Genomic DNA, 9,442 nt, shown 5'->3' with positions numbered 1-9,442 from the left:
CAAGACAAATATGAATCAAATTCCACTAATTCAAATTATACAATAAAAAGGAAGTAAACTTGTAAGAAGATAGCTAATGAAAGTAGGGAACATAAAATCAAGCATTCAACCCTCACTGGTAGTGTATATCACTCTAATCTCTCAAGTGTCTAGGGTCAATCACTCTATTCTTCTCTAATCATGCTTTCTAAACTTCGTTTTTCATCTAACCAATCAACAAATATTTAATGTATACATACAAACATCATGAGGTCTTTTTCAAGGTTGTAATGGGGCTAAGGTAAGGGTAAGGGTATATATATAAGGCTAAGTGAGCTAAATAATTGAACCCTTGATTAGTCTAAGATCTCACCTAACATATATATACTTTATACAATTTAAAATGCTTTACCTAGCTACCCAAATTTTTCTCACTTTTGTATTGCATGCTCATGTATCAAACTTATTTTTGAATTTTGTCCCATATGCATTGATTTTTTTTATTTTGCATTTGGGGTAATATTTTTTTTTGTATCCCCTTATTTAATTACTTTATTTTTTTATTATTTATTTTTTCTTCTTTTTTTTAATGCACATGGTAATTTAATTATTTTGATTTCACATGAGCATGCTTCCCAAATTTTTAAATAACTTATTCAATTTAATTTCCTTCTTTCCTATCATCCCATGTTCCCATAAAATTCTCTATACTTAAATTATACACAATATCTATCTTAAGCTAACCAAGAATTCAACTTGGGATTTTAATTTGTTTTTCTGCTTAAGACTAGTAATGTGGTTATAAAACAAAAGGGGAGTAAAAAGCTCAAGGTGGCTAACAAGGGTGACATAAAAGGGTAGGCTTTATTTGGGATAAGTGAGTTAATACTCAAATATGGCCTCAATCATATGCAAGCATATAAATACACTAAATAATAGACATATAGACTGGAACAAAATCTAGATTGTAGTTATAGAGAAGAAAACACACAAGAATAAAATATTATGGTTAAATAATGTAACCATGCAATTAAGCTCAAATCTCACAGGTTGTGTGTTCTAGCTTTTAACTATGTTCCAAATACAACTTCCAAACAAGTTTAATAGAAAAGTTTTGATTTAAATTAGTGAAATACTATAAAAAATTTTTGAAAAAGAAAATATTACTTTAACCAAATGATAAAATATGCAATCAAACATGCAAATGCAACAACTAACAAAAAAAAATAAACCATTGGTGTTGAGATAGAAGAGTAACTAACCCACCCATGGAGATCGGTATCGACCTCCCCACACTTAAAGATTGCACCGTCCTCAGTGCACGCTAAGATGTACAAGTGGACGGGTTGCTACAAATGACGCTTGTAGATAGAGGCGCCTGAGCTGGGGGTCTCTTGGTTCCTCTCCGTGCCAGTGTCTTGTCAGTGGCCTTCTCTTTTCCTTTCTTGGTACCCATGCCTAAGGAAGAGGAAAAAGGAAGAGTGTGAAATATAGAAAACTCAGACCAGAAGGGAGGAAATTCCAAGTGATAAGGAATGCCAAAGGAAAGATGATAGTCCAACTACATGGTAGCTACAACATGTAGGAAAGACAACAATAAAGATCAAAAAGGGCAATTCAAAATAATTAGATATAAGAGGGTAAAAACATGCAAATAATAGGCATGAGAAGCATAGCTCAAGCATCAAGTAATAAATATGCCAAATTAAAGAGCATGTGTAATGATGACAATTGTGAATGATAATACCAAATACATTGGTTGTGCAAGTTAAAATAGGGATGAAAATAATGTAATCCAAATGTATATGAGACCCATAAGTAAATCTCTCCTCAGAGTAGCCACATGCTCAAATAAGGTACTATTCAAATAAAACTCCAACACCAACATAAAAATGCATGAAAAAGAATTGAAAAAGAAACCAAAAGGAAAGAAAAAATAAATGCAGCAAATTAAAGGGATAGAAGAGTAGAGGGGGAGAAGAAGAGAAAGAAAGAAGAAAGAAAAAGAAAGAAATTAGGATTTGGGGAAGAAAAGAGAAGATATTTTGGCTGATTTGGATATTCTGTGTGCCGCATATGACGCGGACGCGTGGGTCACACGATCGCGTGGTGTGTGATTTTTGTCAAGTGACGCAGACGCGTGGGTCACGCGATCGCGTGACTTGAATTGTGCGAATGGCGCGAGTGCAGCCTCGCGTTCGCGCAACTTTCTGTTTGAAATTCATTTTGCCAAAATTTTGGGTGACACGATCGCTTGGGTGACGCGATTGCGTGAATGGCTACACTTCCAAAAGGACGCGGACGCATGGGTGGCACGTTTGCGTGGTGGGGCTTGTGCTGCTAGCACCATTCCAGCCCCACTCCATCATAACTCTCTGCCATACACCCGTTTTATGTCGATTTTACAGGGCCACACATTTGCGTGGGTGACGCGGAAGCGTGGGAGGCATTTTTCACGCATGACGCGGACGCTTCAGTGATGCGGTCGCGTGGATCAATTTGTGCCAAAGGCACGCCTCCAGCCACACTTTCGCATGACTCTCTATTCAATCTTATATCTTCCCAACGCACTTGTGACGCGGACGCGTCAGCGACGCTTACGCGTCACGTGCGTGTTTTTTTTTATGCAGTAAGCAGAATGCAAAATGCAATGAATGTTATGCAGAAATTCCAGGTTCAAACAAAATTCAAAAACAAAGCAAAATGGAAAGGGAACGATCATACCATGGTGGGTTGTCTCCCACCTAGCACTTTTAGTTAAAGTCCTTAAGTTGGACATTTGGTGAGCTCCTTGTTATGGCGGCTTGTGCTTGAATTCATCCTGAAACTTCTACCAATGCTTGGACTTCCAATAAGCTCTATCAATACCAAGTAAATTTACCAAGCGTTGATGAAGTTCTCCACAAGCTTCTAGCTCCCAAAGTTGATCCTCATATATTTCTGGATCCCAAATCTTATTTCTACACCCATCTTCAAGTTGATTATCATGATTCCATCTGGGTGGCAAGCAGTCTGAATTCTCACTAAAGCGGCCAAACAACTTCTTAGACCCATTCAGTTGAGCTCTACTCTAACCTTTGCGTTTAAACTTAAAGCTTCCAACCATAATGAACTTTGCAGGACAATTCTTACCACTGACCATCTTTCTCTTACTCTTAATGCCAAAAAGAGCTTTAAGCTGACCATCCGTCTCTAGTAGCCCATATTCAAGTGGGAAAGTAAAGGATAAGGATAGAAATTTTACCCACTTGAATGTTGTGTTGGACGGTAATGGTCTTGGGAGACATATTTCTAATGAATTTGCAAGCTCCACTCCCTTGTGCTCTTCTCTGACAACTTCCACCTCTTTGTAAGCTTCTTCAATTTCAACCTCTTCTTTATTATTTACCAAGGGCATGTGAGGTTGTGCTTCTTCTTCTTTAAACTCCATCTCTTGATCAACCTCTTCCAAGTCTTCAACCATGACATGCCTTGGAGGTTGTACATCCTCCTCAACATTAATTTCAGGAATCTTGGAAGGAGGCTTTATGAATGGACTTTCCAATGGAGGTTCAGCATCTCCTAAGTCTTCAATCACTTCTTCTTCTTCTTCAATAATTCTAGCTTCTTCCACTTGTTCCAGTACAAATTCATGCTCCTTACTGTCCACCGGAGTTTCTAATGTCTCCTTCATGCTACGTTCTTCATTAGATTGTCCACATGAAGCCATGGGGGGTTCCTTGAGTGTTCGAACGTCGAGAAGCTAATTGATTTATCGCTTGATTCAATTGATGAAGGGTTGCATGAAATTGATCCACTGTTTCCTGGAAATGATCCCTTGACTCTTGTTCCTCCTTGATGATTACCTTTCTAGAACAACTCCCTTCAATTGCTCCTTCATCTTCAAGGGTCTCTCCTACCTTCACCTTTAGTGCCTCCTCTAGCTCCTTATGAAGTATGGATTTGCGAAGATGATCCTCTCTCTCTTGTTCCATATCAATAGCATCATTGGGATCATCTTGCTCTTGGATTGATGGATGTGGATGCTCTTCCATGGATGGTGGTGATGGGATGGGTGGATCATTATGTGGTTGAAAAAGAAGTGTACTAGAGCTTGAGGGTTGATTGTTGAAGGTATTTGGTGGTCTGATTCGGGCGACGAGAGCTTGTATAGTAGAGTTTAGATCGGCAAATGCTTTCTCCATGGAGGTTTGGGGTGGATAGGAGGGTTCATTTGTTGGGAGAAAGGGTTCATGGTAGGAAGGTGATTCATCTTGATAATGATAAGGAGATGGTGTATATTGAGGTGGTGGTTCTAAGTATGGCTCATAAGGTGGTTGGTGTGGTGGATAAGGATTAGGGTTATATGGAGGTGTTTGGTGGAAAGGGGCTTGTCAGTATGGTGGTTCAAAGCTATGTTGAGGAGGTGGTTCATTGGCATATGATGGGGCTTGTTGGTAACTACAAGGGGGTCTACCATATCTATCATCTTGGTATGCATTGTAGAATGGTCTTTGTCCATGATATCCTGGAAGGTGTTGTTGCCTAAAGGGTTGATCAGATCCTCTTGGCTCCGTCCATCTTTGATTGCTTTGACCTTGATGCATATTCTTGTTATAGCTTCCTCTTCCTGCAACATAGTTGTAACTAGACTCATAGCCAAACGGGTGAGAGTTCATAGTAGTAGGAGAAAATTAGAAACAAAAACTAAAAAAAATAAAATATTTTGAAAAAGATATGATTTTTTTTTGAAAAAAAAAATTTGAATTTTGAAAAATAAGATAAGATAAGATAAAAATTTTAAAGTCTGAAATTTTTTTTTGAAAAAAATTATTTACAATAACCAATAATAAGGCACACGTTTGCAATTCCCCGGCAACGGCACCATTTTGACGTTAGAATTTTTGCTAGTAAAGAATTTTGTAAAAATATAGTCGCGTTGTGAGTATAGATTCTAAACCGACAGAAAATCCCTTCGTACAAACGTTTTGGTTGTCACAAGTAACAAACCCCTAAATAAATTGATACTCGAAGTATTTAAACCTCGGGTCGTCTTCTCAAGGAATTGCAGGGAGGTGTTCTTATTATTAGTTATGAGTCTTGTAAATTGGGGGTTTTGAAAGTAAGGAAGAAGTATATTAAATGACAAGTAAAATAAATAAATAATTATAAAATAAACTCTTGGCAAGATATAAGAAATTAGAAGTCCTATCCTAGTTATCCTTATCGATGGTGATGAGAATTGAGTTTTAATCCCACTTAGTTAACCTTTCTTAAGGAAAGAAAAGTCAAGTGGACTAATTAGTTTGATCCTCAGGTCCTAGTCAATTTCCAAGAAAGGACTAGAGTTATTGGAATTCAATTCAATTAGCAAAAATAGCAATTATCAATCACGATGAGTTGATAACTCAAGAGTTACCAATTAACCAACCAAAGCCAAGAATGTAGAAAGCTAAATTAAAATCATATATCTGAAAACATCTCAATAATGTGTATTAAATACGAAAATCAATCCTAACATGAAAAGTTCATAAGCCAATTGGGCAACAGAAATCAGATACAAATAAAAGCTTTAGAGTAAACAAAAATAGAAGAGAAACATAAATTATTGAACCTGGTATGAAGAAACAGTCCTAATCCTAATAGAAATCCTAATCCTAAATCCTAAGAGAGAGGAGAGAACATCTCTCTCTAAAAACTACATCTAAAACCTAAAATTGTGAGTAATGATTGAATGATGAATGAATGATCTGATTCTGCTCCACTCTCAGCCTCTAATCTATGTTTTCTGGGCCGAGAACTGGGTCAAAAACAGCCCAGAAGTCACTCCCAGCGCTTTCTGATTCGTACAGGTTGCTATAAGGTGACGCGGAGGCGTCATCCACGCGTTTGCGTGGAATGAGATTCGCAGATGCGATGTGTCTGTGTGGAGCGCGTGTTTGCATCGCCTATCTGTATGGCCACTATGGCAATATATATATCAAATCGAAGCCCCGAACGTTAGCTTTCTAACGCAACTGGAACAATCTCATTTGGACCTGTGTAGCTTAAGTTATAACCATTTGAGTGCGAAGAGGTCAGGTTGGACAGCTTAGCAATTTCTTCAACTTCTTGTATTCCTTCCACTTTTGCATGCTTCCTTTCCATCCTCTAAGCCATTCTTGTCCTGTAATTCTTGAAATCACTTAACAAACATATCAAGGCATCTAATGGTAATAAGAGAGGATTAATATTAGCAAATTTAAGGTCAAAGAAGCATGTTTTCAATCATAGCACAAAATCAGGAAGGAGAATGTAAAACCATGAAAATCATATGAAGAAGTGTATGAAAGATTGATAAAATCCACGCAATTAAGCACAAGATAAACCATAAAATAGTGGTTTATCATGTGGCACCTTTACCATACTGAGAACCTCTGGTTCTCATTCCATACTATGTTGTTATTTTTCGGGTGCAGGTCGAGAGGCATCTCGTTAGGCGTCTGGACCCTTGAAGCGGAGTGGTTACAGGGTTATTTTGTTATGCTATGATGTGTATATATATACTTGGTTTTCTCTCCGCATAACTTGTTCTTTTGATCCTCCTAGAGGTTTATGGAGAGGCAGGATTGTGTATATGTACTTTTCGGTTTTGGGATATATATGTATATATGTGTAAATATTCTCCGGCCAGTCTTGACTTTGCAGGCTGAATTAGGAGCTTGTTATTTTGTTCCTTTGTTACTCTATTCCTACTTCTGTTATCTTATGTTTAATAATTATGATTTTCTTAGCACGTAAGTTAACTCATACCTTGAGCGTTGCGCTTTTACTTCGCGATTTTTGTTTCCTCTTTTCTTCAAGGCTCCTAGCATATTATAATTCTTCTGCTATTATATGTACTCATTTTATTTTAGAGGTCATAATACCACACCACATCTGTTTTACGGCTTAAGCGTAAAGTTTAGTATAGTAGGGTGTTACATTTCATTTTAAAATTACTTATTAAATATTTTACGAAGCTGTCATATTCTTTTGTTAGGACTAAACATGATTGATGACGAATTAAAAAATATTTACCTTATAGAGATTGAAAAAATACTCAACAGCAATGTGAGATTTTTAAAAGACTATCAATCAATGTCATATCTTGAACTGTTTGATGTTCACCTTTTTAAAAATAATTTAATAGAGGAGGAGTCAGCATATGACACAAATGAATTGACTCATACAGATCTTTATAGTAATACAAATGGGGAGTTGATTTGCTGACGTGGCACTCATATGTTAAGTCTGAGAGTTTATTTGCTTAGGTGTCGTCACTAGAAAGTTTTAGATTTATATTTATAAATTATAAATTATAAATTATTATTTGCTTAGGATGTTATTTTCAAATTTTAAATTATTTATTTGGTTTGTTATACTTAGGTTGTTATTTTTGAAATTTTAAATTTTTTTATTTATGTTGTTATTTTTTAAATCTTATATTGTTGTACTTAGGTTGTAACTTCTTAAATTTTAAATTGTTTTACTTAGGTTGTTATTTTTTAAATTTTAACATTATATTTTTTTAAAATTTGTTGATTCTTTTTAGCACTATTTTTTTAATTTTAGTAGATTTTTTCAAAAATTGCAGTTACATACGTAATACGTAAATTTAAATATATTTCGTTAATTTAAAATTTTAAAAATTATTAATATATTTATTTACTTTATCTGCAAATTTAATTCAAATTTAAATTAAAGTCAATCAAATTTAAAAAATTTTAGTTATGAGTCAACTATAAAAATATAAATTATGAGATATGTGTAGCACCACAATTCAAAGTACATCAAACTTTTCTTTACATGCATCCAAAATCTAAAATTTCTCTACTTATTCCAATGGATGGTATTCACAAAATTGCAGAAATCAAACCACAATTTGTGTGTATGTATACGAGTGACGAATGATACGGTTATGGATACTACCAAGTTACGGTAATTCTTCATTGCGATATTCAATTGAGATGGTTTGACTCGATGAAGACGTGAGTTTTCTATTAATATTTTTTTATTTTATTTTAAATTTATATTATTTATCTTTTAAATTTGTTTGTTTATCCCCATCTAATTATTCTTTGATTTTTGTTTATCAATTCTAGGGAGAAAAAATACACGCCTCGGTTAAGAGGGTTCTTATGTCTCGATTCGTGACAAGGAGGCAAAATAAGTTTTGAGAAAGAGTTGTGTAGAGATACTTAATCCACTCCTATTAGTAAGTTCTAACCAATATTTATTTCTAAAAACATTAGTGAAGATATTTTTAATGTTAATTTTTTATATTATTTATTATTAATATATTATGTAATACCCTGCAGAAAGGAGATCTATCAGATACACCTACACTTTTACTCAACCTAATTGATAAGATCTTTCTCTTCATTAACCTTCCTCTTCATCGTTGAAGTTTAAATATCTGATAATTCACATTTTTCACCTTTTTATAAAGTTAAGAAGATCACTAATGATAATGTGGACCTCATAAATAAAGTCAAAAAACTCACCCTAGTCAAATTGTAAGTATAGTTATAAGTGTACTTTCTATTAAAAAGTAGTTTATTTTTCTCTTCTTTAGTCATTAGTAATATCTAATTTATAAATAATAATTAATAACTAATTATAATTTTAGGATGTTGACTACATCGGTGATTTATTTCCAACTTCAAAGGCTTCCTCAATCATTGAAGGAGAGAAAGTAGAAGGTACTAAGTTATTTGTTCAAAAAATAAATTTTTTATTTATTTGTTTTTCAAAAGTTAGATCATTATTTATTAAAAAAATATTATTGAGGTAAAATTAAAGGTGAGAAGAAAGTCTTTAATTTAATGTAGTATTTTGTACATAATTTATTGTTTGAATTCTCCAAAAAAGTTGCGGACAATGATAAATCCGAAGTGTTGAAAAATGCTATTACACCAACCAAGCGACTATCCTCGGAGTCGGAAGATTCGAATGTGCAAGGAGATACCTCAACTTGCAAGAAGATCAAGATTGAGAATGAAATTAGAGAATTTCGATGCACATGTTTTAGAATCCCTTTTAGAGTATATCTAATAGAATAATGCCAAGCATATGTTTGTTTTGATGAAAATATTGTCTTTTTTGAGTTGTTATTTTTCTCTTGGTTCTTTTGGATTTTTATGTTTGGAATTTAGAATTTTTTTTTAAATATAAATTGAAGTTATTTGGTTATTACTTATGGTTTTATTTTTAATTCGATTCACACCATTGATATTTTGTTAATTTCTAATTTAGTATTTAATGTCATAAAGTTATAATTTTTTCATATAAATTATTGTTGATACAATTAAGTTAGTTATTGGTTTTTAATGTATACTTATTTTAAAAAGAAAACCTAATTATAATTTTTAATTAAAGTATTATGTTTAAAATATTAAATATAAATTCAAATAAACTTTTTTTTTTGAATTTTTAAGTAAGAAATTGGGTTTAAGAATATTTT

This window comes from Arachis duranensis, chromosome 2 (assembly GCF_000817695.3).
Source record: "Arachis duranensis cultivar V14167 chromosome 2, aradu.V14167.gnm2.J7QH, whole genome shotgun sequence".
Lineage (NCBI taxonomy): Eukaryota > Viridiplantae > Streptophyta > Magnoliopsida > Fabales > Fabaceae > Arachis > Arachis duranensis.
Note: the sequence above shows the minus strand (reverse complement) of the source record.